Source organism: Lolium perenne, chromosome 2 (assembly GCF_019359855.2).
Source record: "Lolium perenne isolate Kyuss_39 chromosome 2, Kyuss_2.0, whole genome shotgun sequence".
In the NCBI taxonomy this organism is placed as follows: Eukaryota; Viridiplantae; Streptophyta; class Magnoliopsida; order Poales; family Poaceae; genus Lolium; species Lolium perenne.
The window spans coordinates 281,126,810-281,140,131 of NC_067245.2; positions in this window are offsets into that span (position 1 = coordinate 281,126,810).

A 13,322-nucleotide genomic window follows, 5' to 3' on the forward strand; every position below is an offset into this window, starting at 1 on the left:
TAGGGATTGTCTTGAATATATCCTAGGGTTCCTCTTAGAGATGATGATTTGAATACTTGGATGTATATCCAAGGTTTGGCTCAAGGTTTGTTAATGCTTCTCTAATAATTATAATAGAACTCTCACCTCTCTAGGTTTGATTCTTAACTATTTGGAATAGAGAAGAATATATACTTCTTGAGTTGATCTCCTTGTCTGGTTTCCAAGGATCAAGTAAAATGAATACCATAAGGTTCATGGTAGGATCATAGATTGGTTTAAGACATGGAAAAATATAAGTGAAGAATAGTATCTCCAATTAATGTTACTTGATTTCCAATTGACTGGATGTTCATAGGTTATGGCAAGGAATACCATGTTGTGATCTTTAATAAGATCAAGTAGTTGATCATTGAGTAAAGTGTTGGTGTGTTGATTATTAGTTCCATTTGATCTAACCCCTTAGATCAAATTATCACTACCCAAAACAAAGTTTTAACAAAGTCATATTGAGGTTTATAGCGCTTGACTTGATGAGCTACTTCAATTCCACCAAGGTCAAGTGAAACTTCAGTTACTGTGACTGTTTTACTTTTAAGCGCGAAAATTCCCCGGATTTTCTATGCATGAATGCAATGCACACATCTGTTTCCTCTATTTTTGTAACCCCAATACCTGGGATATTACAAAGTAAATTTTCACAACATAAGAAGGATTCAGTCAAGTAAAAATAAACATGAACGTCATGAATCAACTGTTTCGAAGTCTACTCAACCGGTGAGCGCAAGCATTTGGTATTGGCAGCAGGATGTTATGGCATAAAGAACGTTAATGGGGGTTTGGAAGGCCAAATGGAAGAAAGTCTTACAAAGCTATAAGTGATTATTAGACAAGAGGAAATCTTATAATCGAAGCTATGCAAGGAGTAGTGATTGTCATGCAACAGATGCACATAGAGCTATATGTGTATGAAAGCTCTCCAATGGAACTAGTGGGGGTGCATCCAACTTGGTTGCTCACGAAGACCTAGAGCACTTTTGAGGAGGCTCATCATTGGAATATACAACCCAAGTTCTACAGTGTGAATTCCCCACATAGTTATACTAGTAAAACATGAAAACTCTCTCATATGGAGTGTAGGTGCTAAACATGAGCACAAATGATGACTATGAATACTGCAGGTGCTAAAACATGAGCACAAGTGTGGATAAAAGATAGTAATGTTGCCCCCCTTTTTTCTCTTTTTCTTTTTCTCTTTTTTTTTTCTTTTTCTTTTTCTTTTCTATTTCTTTTCTTTCTTTCCTTTTTCTCTTTTTGATGGCCTCCATGGCTCTTTTCACTTTTAGGGGCAACATCCTAATATGACAATACACTTTTTGGTACAAATAACTCATAATGAATAGAACATGATGTATAAAACTGTATGCCTCTGCCAGTGTAGCAGGATGTGCAATGATCTAGCGTAACATGGATAAACCTTACATCAGCTGTATAGAATCATGCAAAGCAGTATATAAATAATAAATGACAACAAGTCATGTAATGTAAAATGGAAGTTGCATGGCAATATATCTCGGAACAGCTATGGAAATGCTGTGGTAGGTAGGTATGGTGGCTGTTTTGAGGAAGATGTATGGCTTATGTGTAGGAGAACAAGAGAAAGTCCTCCCACGGGTTTGGATATACTGGCGAAGTATGCACAATTCTCAATGTGAGCAAAAGGCAATGCACAGTACCGAAGAGGCTAGCAAATTTGGATGGTGGAAGTGCCAAAAACCGTAGCTTAACATTAGTCAAAAAGAACTCACAAGCTTATTGCAAACATCTAGCAGGTTCAACATTAAGAGCATGATTAAAATTTACTCCAAGGAGGGCCGTTCACGGTGGCACAAGTACCCCGCTAGCTCCCTCGACCTTCAGCACAACTTAGTTATTACGATGAACTCTCAGACATGGAAAGTTATCAAGTCCAACTACACCTTCAACTATTTAAATAGAGTTTGTAGTACGTCACAAGCTTAAAGACAACAATCCACTACTAAATTTAACTTATTTATCCAGCAAGCTTTACCATCTAAATACCTCAAAACATTTGCAAAGAATCAGATTATCAAAGCTCAATGATCTACAAGTATTTCATTATACACTACCACATGCAACATTTCCTGTTTCCAACCATATAACAATTAACGAAGCAGTTTCAACCTTCGCCATGAACATTAAGAATAAAGCTAAGAACATATGTGTTCATATGCAACAGCGGAGCGTATCTCTCTCCCACACAATGAATGATAGGATCCAATTTTATTCAAACAAAACGAAAACAAGAACATAAAGACGCTCCAAGTAAAGCGCATAAGATGTGATGGAATAAAAATATAGTTTCACTCGAGGTGACCTGATAATGTTGTCGATGAAGAAGGGGATGCCTTGGGCATCCCAAGCTTAGATGCTTGAGTCTTCTTGAAATATGCAGGGATGAACCACGGGGGCATCCCCAAGCTTAGAGCTTTCACTCTCCTTGATCATATTGTATCATCCACCTCTCTTGATCCTTGAAAACTTCCTCCACACCAAACCCAAAACAAACTCATTAGAGGGTTAGTGCATAATCAAAAATTCACATATTCAGAGGTGACATAATCATTCTTAACACTTCTGAACATTGCACAAAGCTACTGAAAGTTAATGGAACAAAGAAATCCATCAAACATAGCAAAACAGGCAATGCGAAGTAAAAGGCAGAATCTGTCAAAACAGAACAGTCTGTAAAGACGAATTTTTCTGGGGCACTAAACTTGCTCAGATGAAATTGCTCAAATTGAATGAAAGTTGCGTACATATCTGAGGATCACGCACGTAAATTGGCAGATTTTTCTGAGTTACCTACAGAGAATACTACTCAAATTCGTGACAGCAAGAAATCTGTTTCTGCGCAGTAATCCATATCTTGTATGAACCTTACTATCAAAGACTTTACTTGGCACAATAATGCAATAAAATTAAGATAAGGAGAGGTTGCTACAGTAGTAACAACTTCCAAGACTCAAATATAAAACAAAAGTACTGTAGTAAAATAATGGGTTGTCTCCCATAAGCGCTTTTCTTTAACGTCTTTCAGCTAGGCGCAGAAAGTGTGAATCAAGTATTATCAAGAGATGAAGCATCAACATCATAATTTGTTCTAATGATAGAATCAAAAGGTAACTTCATTTTCTTTCTAGGGAAGTGTTCCGTACCTTTCTTGAGAGGAAATTGATATTTAATATTACCTTCCTTCATATCAATAATAGCACCAACAGTTCGAAGAAAAGGTCTTTCCAAAATAATGGGACAAGATGCATTGCATTCAATATCCAAGACAACAAAATCAACGGGGACAAGGTTATTGTTAACCGTAATGCGAACATTATCAATCCTCCCCAAAGGTTTCTTTGTAGAATTATCAGCAAGATTAACATCCAAATAACAATTTTTCAATGGTGGCAAGTCAAGCATATTATAGATTTTCTTAGGCATAACGGAAATACTTGCAACAAGATCACATAAAGTATTACAATCAAAATCATTGACCTTCATCTTAATGATGGGCTCCCAACCATCTTCTAACTTCCTAGGAATAGAAGTTTCAAGTTTCAATTTCTCTTCTCTAGCTTTTATGAGAGCATTTGTAATATGTTTTGTAAAGGCCAAATTTATAGCACTAGCATTGGGACTTTTAGCAAGTTTTTGTAAGAACTTTATAACTTCAAAGATGTGACAATAATCAAAATCTAAACCATTATGATCTAAAGCAATGGGATCATTGTCCCCAATATTTTGAAAAATTTCAGCAGTTTTAGCAGTTTCAGACAGTTTTGCACACTTTGCATTAGGAGTAGAAATATTGCCAACACCAATTATTTTACCATTGATAGTAGGAGGTGTAGCAACATGTGAAGCATTAGCATTACTAGTGGTGGTAATAGTCCAAACTTTAGCTACATTATTCTCTTTAGCATTTTCTTCTTTTTCCCACCTAGCACGCGGTTCGGCCATCAATCTAATATTTTCATTAATTCGAACTTGGATGGCGTTTGCTGTAGTAAATGACTTAATATCTTTATTTTCATTAGGCATAACTTTCAATTTTGAAAGATCAACATCAGCAGTAAGACTATCAACTTTAGAAGCAAGAATATCAATTTTACTAAGCTTTTCTTCAATAGATTTGTTGAAAGCAGTTTGTGTACTAATAAATTCTTTAAGCATGGCTTCAAGACCAGAGGGTACATTCCTATTATTGTTGTAAGAATTCCCATAATAATTGCGATAACCATTACCATTATTAGAAGGATATGGCCTATAGTTGTTACCAGAATTATTTCTATAAGCATTGTTGTTGAAATTATTATTTTTAATGAAGTTCACATCAACATGTTCTTCTTGGGCAACCAATGAAGCTAAAGGAACATTATTAGGATCAACATTAGATCTACCATTCACAAGCATAGACATAATAGCATCAATCTTATCACTCAAGGAGGAGGTTTCTTCAACAGAATTTACCTTCTTACCTTGTGGAGCTCTTTCCGTGTGCCATTCAGAGTAATTAATCATCATATCATCAAGAAACTTTGTTGCGGCGCCTAGAGTGATGGACATAAAAGTACCTCCAGCAGATGAATCCAATAAGTTCCGCGAATAAAAATTCAATCCCGCATAAAAGGTTTGGATGATCATCCAAGTAGTCAGTCCATGGGTAGGGCAATTCTTGACCAAAGATTTCATTCTTTCCCATGCTTGAGCAACATGCTCATTATCCAATTGCTTAAAATTCATTATGCTACTTCTCAAAGATATAATTTTAGCAGGAGGATAATCTCTACCAATGAAAGCATCCTTACATTTAGTACATGAATCAATACTATTCTTAGGCAAAGATAGCAACCAATCTTTAGCTCTTCCTCTTAATGAGAAAGGAAACAATTTTAATTTTATAATGTCACCATCTACATCCTTATACTTTTGCAATTCACAAAGTTCAACAAAATTATTAAGATGGGCAACATCATCAGAACTAACACCAGAAAATTGCTCTCTCATAACAAGATTCAGTAAAGCAGGTTTAATTTCAAAGAATTCTGCTGTAGTAGCAGGTGGAGCAATAGGTGTGCATAGGAAATCATTATTATTTGTGCTAGTGAAGTCACACAACTTAGTATTTTCAGGAGTACCCATTTTAGCAGTAGTAAATAAAGCAAACTAAATAAAGTAAATGCAAGTAACTAATTTTTTTGTGTTTTTAATATGGAGAACGCAAACAAGACAGTAAATAAAGTAAAGCAAGTAACTAATTTTTTGTATTTTGATATAAGTAAGCAAACAAAGCAGTAAATAAAATAAAGTAAAGCAAGACAAAAACAAAGTAAAGAGATTGGAAGTGGGAGACTCCCCTTGCAGCGTGTCTTGATCTTCCCGGCAACGGCGCCAGAAAAACGTTGCTTGTACACGTAAATCACACGTCCGTTGGGAACCCCAAGAGGAAGGTATGATGCGTGCAGCGGCATGTTTTCCCTCAGTAAGAAACCAAGGTTATCGAACCAGTAGGAGTCAAGAAGCACGTGAAGGTTGATGGTGGCGGAGTGTAGTGCGGCGCAACACCAGGGATTCCGGCGCCAACGTGGAACCTGCACAACACAATCAAAGTACTTTGCTCCAACGTAACAGTGAGGTTGTCAATCTCACCGGCTTGCTGTAACAAAGGATTAAATGTATAGTGTGGAAGATGATGTTTGCGAAGAACAGTAAGAACAAGTATTGCAGTAGATTGTATTCGATGTAAAAGAATGGACCGGGGTCCACAGTTCACTAGTGGTGTCTCTCCAATAAGATAAATAGCATGTTGGGTGAACAAATTACAGTTGGGCAATTGACAAATAAAGAGGGCATGACAATGCACATACGTATCATGATGAGTAGTGTGAAATTCAATTGGGCATTACAACAAAGTACATAGACCGCTATCCAGCATGCATCTATGCCTAAAAAGTCCACCTTCGGGTTAGCGTCCGCACCCCTTCCAGTATTAAGTTGCAAACAACAGACAATTGCATTAAGTATGGTGCGTAATGTAATCAACACAAATATCCTTAGACAAAGCATTGTTGTTTTATCCCTAGTGGCAACAGCACATCCACAACCTTAGAACTTTCTGTCATTGTCCCAGATTAAATGGAGGCATGAACCCACTATCGAGCATAAATACTCTCTCTTGGAGTTACAAGTATGAACTTGGCCAGAGCCTCTACTAGCAACGGAGAGCATGCAAGATCTTAAACAACACATATATGATAGATTGATAATCAACATAACATAGTATTCCATATTCATCGGAGCCCAACAAACGCAACATGTAGCATTACAAATAGATGATCTTGATCATGTTAGGCAGCTCACAAGATTGAACAATGATAGAACATGAGGAGAAGACGACCATCTAGCTACTGCTATGGACCCATAGTCCAGGGGTGAACTACTCACACATCAATCCGGAGGCGATCATGGCGATGAAGAGTCCTCCGGGAGATGATTCCCCTCTCCGGCAGGGTGCCGAAGGCGATCTCTTGAATCCCCCGAGATGGGATTGGCGGCGGCAGCGTCTCTGGAAGGTTTTCCGTATCGTGGCTCTCGGTACTGGGGTATTCGCGACGAAGGCTTTAAGTAGGCGGAAGGGTAGGTCAGGGGGCGTCATGAGGGGCCCACACGCTAGGGCGGCGCGGGCCCTAGCCTGGCCGCTCCGCCTTAGTGTGGCGCCACCTCGTGGCCCCACTTCGTATCTCCTTCGGTCTTCTGGAAGCTTCGTGGAAAAATAAGACCCTGGGCGTTGATTTCGTCCAATTCCAAGAATATTTCCTTTGTAGGATTTCTGAAACCAAAAACAGCAGAAACAAAGAATCGGCTCTTCGGCATCTTATCAATAGGTTAGTGCCGGAAAATGCATAAATATGACATAAAGTGTGTATAAAACATGTGAGTATCATCATAAAAGTAGCATGGAACATAAGAAATTATAGATACGCTTGAGACATATCAGTGCCCCCGGGCACCGTCTGCTACCCATTTTCATCTCGTAATTTTTCATATTTAGTAAAAACAACAAAAATATAAGCTGGAAGGTTTAACGCAAACTTTTTTCTTACTAAAACTTTTACCTATTCGAAAACGGACTCTGCTGATTCCTGGATTTGCTCCTTAATAAATTCTTCCGAAGTCACTACTTGAATAATATCATTATCTTCATTATAAGAATCTCCAGAAATATAATGTTTGAGTCTTTGTCCATTCACCACTTGTGTAGTGTTATCCTCCAATGAAGCAATTTTATGGCACCGAAACGATACACCTCTTCAATAATAAAAGGTCCTTCCCATTTTGAGAGTAATATTCCTGCAAAAAATCTGACATGAGGCCTATACAATAGAACTTTATCACCAACATGGAATTCTCTCTTAAGAATTCTCTTATCATGCCACTTTTTAACCTTCTCTTTAAAGAGTCTAGCATTTTCATAAGCTTCATTCCTCCATTCATCTAGAGAACTTAAGTTAAGCAACCTTTTCTTACCAGCTAGTTTAAAGTCTCTGTTAATTTCTTTCACTGCCCAATAAGCTTTGTGTTCTAATACTAAAGGCAAGTGACAAGTTTTTCCATAAACCATTTTGTAAGGAGACATACCCATAGGATTTTTATAAGCAGTTCTGTAAGCCCATAAAGCATCATTTAACTTACTAGCCAATTCTTCCTAAATTTATTAATAGTCTTTTGCAATATAGATTTAATTCTCTATTTGATAATTCTACTTGCCCACTTGTTTGAGGATGATAGGCTGAAGCAATTCTATGATTAAAATAATATCTAGCAAGGGTCTTTGTAAAATCACGATGAATAAAATGAGAACCTCCATCAGTCATAAGATATCTAGGCACACCAAATCTCGGGAAAATAACATCTTTAAGCATTTTGAACGAGGTTTCACCATCAACACTCTTTGTAGGTATAGCTTCTACCCACTTAGTAACATAATCAACATCAACAATTATATGAGTATAACCTTCTGAAGGAGGAAAAGGACCCATAACGTCAAATCCCCAACAGTCAAATGGTTCAATAACAAGAGAATAACTCATAGGCATTTCATTGCGTCTAGAAATATTACCAACCCTTTGGCATTCATCACAAGATAAAATAATCTTTCTTGCATCTTTAAAAAGAGTAGGCCAATAAAAACCTGATTCTAGAACCTTTTGTGCAGTTCTATCTCCAGCAAGACGTCGTCCATAAGCTCTACCATGACATTTTCTCAATATATTCTGTTGCTCATATTCCGGAACACATCCTCGCATAATACCATCCACTCCTTCTTTATATAAGTGTGGGTCGTCCCAAAAATAATGCCTCAAATCGTAAAAGAATTTCCTTCTTTGTTGAGTTGTAAATGTTGGAGGCAAGTACTTGGAAACAATAAAGTTAGCATAATCAGCATACCAAGGAATCTATCGCGAAGTTACTTTTATTGCAGCCAATTGTTCATTTGGAAAACTATCATTAACAATAATAGGATCATAAGAATTTTTTTCCAATCTAGACAAATTATCAGCAACAAGATTTTCAACACCTTTCCTATCTACAATATGCAGATCAAACTCTTGTAAGAGCAACACCCATCTAATAAGCCTAGGCTTAGCGTCTTTATTTTCCATAAGGTACCTAATAGCAGCATGCATGATCAGTATGAATAGTAACTTTCAAATCAACAATATAAGGTCTAAACTTATCACAATCAAAGACAACTAGGAATTCTTTTTCAGTAGTAGCATAATTTTTTTGATCAGCATCAAGAGTCTTACTAGCATAATGAATAACATTCAACTTCTTATATACTCGCTGTCCAACAACAGCATCTACTGCAAAATCACTAGCATCACACATAATTTCAAAGGGTAAATTCCAATCGGGTGGTTGAACAATAGGATCAGTGGTTAAAGACTTCTTTAGAGTTTCAAAAGCTTCCTTACAATCGTCATAAAAAACAAAAGGTACATCCTTTTGGGGAAATTGGTAAGAAGCTTTGAAATTTTAGAGAAATCCTTAATAAACCTCCTATAGAAACCAACACGACCAAGAATACTACGAATACCTTTAACATCCATTGGATAGAGCATTTTCTCAATTGCATCCACTTTGGATCTGTCGACTTCAATACCTCTTTCAGAAATTTTATGTCCAAGACCAATTCCTTCATTTACCATAAAGTGACATTTCTCCCAATTAAGAACAAAATTAGTTTCTTCACATCTCTACAAAACTTTATCAAGATTGTGCAAACATTTATCAAAAGCAGTCCCATAGATGGAGAAATCGTCCATGAATACTTCCACAATTTCTTAACAAAAACCATGAAAAATAGCAGACATTCATCTTTGAAACGTAGCAGGAGCATTACACAAAACAAAAGGCATATGTCTATAAGCATAAGTTCCATGAGGACAAGTAAAGTGGTTTTCTCTTGATCTTGCTTTTTAACAACAATTTGAGAAAACCCAGAATAACCATCAAGAAAACAAAAATGAGTTTTCTTAGACAACCTTTCTAACATTTGATCAATAAAAGGTAAAGGATAATGATCTTTCTTATTAACTTTGTTAAATTTTCTAAAATCAATGCACATCCTATAACCAACTACTACTCTTTGAGGAATAAGCTCATTATTCTCATTAGGCACAACAATAATTCCTCATTTCTTAGGGACACAATGCACATGACTAACCCATCTACTATCAGCAATAGGATAAATAATACTAGCATCAAGAAGTTTCAATACCTCATTTCTTACCACATCCTTCATCTTTAGAATTAAACGGCGTTGATGTTCAACAACTGGCTTTGCATCTGATTCCATATTAATAGCATGCTGACATATAGTAGGAGAAATCCATTTCAAATCATCAAAAGTATATCCCATAGCTCCTAGGTGTTTCTTCAATACTCCCAATAATCTTTCCTCTTCCTGCCCTGAAGGTTTAGAACTAATAATAACATGATATATTTTCTTATCATCAATATAAGCATATTTAAGATCATCAGGTAATGGTTTTAATCGTAAACATGATCCTCCTTGGGTGCTAGTGTGGTACCCAAGTCTTCCACATGTAAATTGTGCTTAAGCATCTCCGGTTGATGAAGAAGAATCTCATCAATCTCATTTCTTTCATCCATAAAGATATCACTTTCGTGGTCCTCCATATATTGTTGCAAAGCATTGTTAGGAGCAAGAGTAATAGCGGCAAGTTGTTCTACTCTAAAATCTTCATTAGGCAATTCAATTTCATAAGGAGCTTTAGCAAACTTAGATAAAATAAACTCATAAGACTCTCCATAAAATTTAGTAAGAAATTTATCCTACTTAGAATCTATAATAGCACCATAGGCATTCAAGAAAGGTCTAAAACAAATTATAGGACAAGTCTTACTAGTAGCTGAACCAAGTACTGGAAAATCAGCAGGATATCTAATCTTACCACATAAAACTTCCACATCTCTAACAATACAATTGGAGAGATGGTCTCTCTAATAGCAAGCTGAATAACCACACCAATTTCTTCAAGTTCACACGAACCAATTTCATGCATAATTTCCCTGTAAAGTTCGTAAGGAATAGCACTTGAACTTGCACCAATATCACATAAACCATAATAGAAATGGTCACTCATTCTGACAGAAAGCACATGAACACTAGTTTTCTTTGATTTACTAGGATGTGAAACAAAATTAGAAGCATCTTCACAGAAAATAATATGTCCATCTTCTACATTTTCAGTAACAAGATCCTTTATTATTGCTACCGCAGGTTCAATAGTCATTTGTTCATCAGGTTCTATAGCTTTATTTTTTTACTTTTATTAACCATACTAGTTACAATAAATTGTTCCTTTACCTTGGTAGGGAAATGTACTTTCTCAATATAAGGTTCAGGCAAAACACGATCAACAATACAAACTTCAATATTTCTAGCAGGAACACAAATAACTATATCTTTATATGGTGCATGGTACTTGTTCCACTCCTTTTTGGGAACATCAAGATAAGAGGCAAAAGCCTTAAAACAATTTGCAAGAATTTTAGAATCAAGACCATAAACAACACTAGTATTACGAAAGTCACCAGTTTGCATAAAAGATTCAATGCATTCATAATCATAATTTATACCTGACTTTCTTCCTTTATCATTCTCCCATCCTTCAGTATTTTCCTAAATGCGGTCGAGAAAATCCCATTTAGCTTCTTCTTTCATACATGTAAAAGATCCAGAACAAGAAGCATCCAATAAGTCCTTATCATGAAGAGAAAGCCTTGCATAGAAGTTATTAATAACAATATTACTGGGGAGCTCATGATGGGACATTTGAGCATTAGTGACTTCAATCTCCCCCGCGCTTGGGCAATACTCTCTCCATCTTGAGGCCAGAAATTATATATTTGATTCCGATCTTTATGAATCTCACTTGGAGGATAGAATTTGGAATAAAGGAGAGGTACAACTTTCTCCCATCCAATAGATCGGCTATTCTTCAGCATCTTATACCATTCCGCTGCTCTTCCCTTCAGTGATAAAGAGAATAACTTCCTCTTAACCGGTTCCATTGAAATACATGCACACTTGAACAACTCGATTAATTCATGTATACAGAGTAAATGATCACCCGGATGGACAGCTCTATCTCCTAAATAGCAGTTATTCATAACACATTGAACAATTTTCATAGGTATTTTAAAAGGATCCAATTGAGCATGGGGTGGTTCATCTACTACCGCAACCGTGGTAGTAGTAATCCCAAATAGGGAGTCAAATGGAGACGTCTCCATAATGAAATAAAGCAGCAGACAGAAATAAAAACAACACTTACAATAAAAGTTTCCTTTACCAATTCCACTATTCAATAGCGCTTCACTCCCCGGCAACAGCGCTAGAAAATAGTCTTGATGACCCACAAGTATAGGGGGTGTATCATAGCACTTTCGATAAATAAGAGTGTCGAACCCAACGAGGAGCAGAAGGTGTTGACGAGCAGTTTCGATCAGGATTCACTGTCAACACTAGCAAACAGGTTTTAATGGGTATTTGGTATTACAGATAAATAAACTACGAGTAAATAAAAGACAGTAATAATAATTGCAGCGAGTGGCCCAATCCTTTCTATAGCAAATGACAAGCTGGTTGTTTTACTTATGATGACCAAACGATCATGAGGACACGCATGAATTTCGTCAAGTGCTTTCGCTTCACATAGCTGAATAATCTTCATTAGATTGGTAAGTGTTTTGTGGGTGAATCTATGCTAATGCACTACCCCAACTTGGACCAATGCATACTTGTGATTATACCCCTTGGAAGCATCCACAACTATAAGAAGTAATCAAGATAAATCTAACCACAACCTTAAACTTTGAGATCCTACACTCCCTCATGCACCGGTTTCCTAACGGGGGTTTGGGTATCTGTCGCTCCCGCAACCCCACAATTAGTAGCCAAATGCACGATGCATTCCCCTAGGCCCATAAAGGTGAAGTATCATGTAGTCGACGTTCACATGACACCACTAGAAGAATAACACCACAACTTAAATATCAAACCATTAAATATTACTCAACATAGTTCCACTACTAATATTATGACTTCTCCCATGCCCTCAAGAACTAAACGAACTACTCACGAGACATCATATAGATCATAATCAGAGGTGATAAAATGATGAATAATAATTTTAACATAAACCTTAATTCAATGATTTCACTCAATAGCATCAACTACAAGGAGTAATCAACACCGGGAAAGTTTCCCCTATGAACTAGACAAGTATCAAACCCAAGATGTTATAGCGGGACGGTGTGGAGATGGTGGTGATGATGGTGCTGGCGGTGGAGATGATGATGATCCCGATGAAGTCCAACTCGATGGCGGTGACGATGGCGACGATTTCCCCCCTACGGGAAGGAATTTCCCCGGTAGATTTCTGCCTGTTGGAGAGCTTTTCTCTCTCTGTGGTTTTCCGTCCCGTAGCGGCGGCGGAATGTTTCTCTGTTCGCTCCCCTGGTCTTAGGGTTCTCGGGGGATGAAATACGCGAGGGGGCGACGTCAGAAGTGGGCTAGGGCCACCACACCATGCCTAGGCACGGCCAGGGGGTGGCCAGCGCCTAGGGTTGGTGTGGGACCCTTCTGGCCCACCTCAGGCTCCCCTTCTGGCTTCCTCCCTCATCTGGCAAAATAGGAGTTTCTGGGAACTAGGTATTTTTCTGGGAATTGT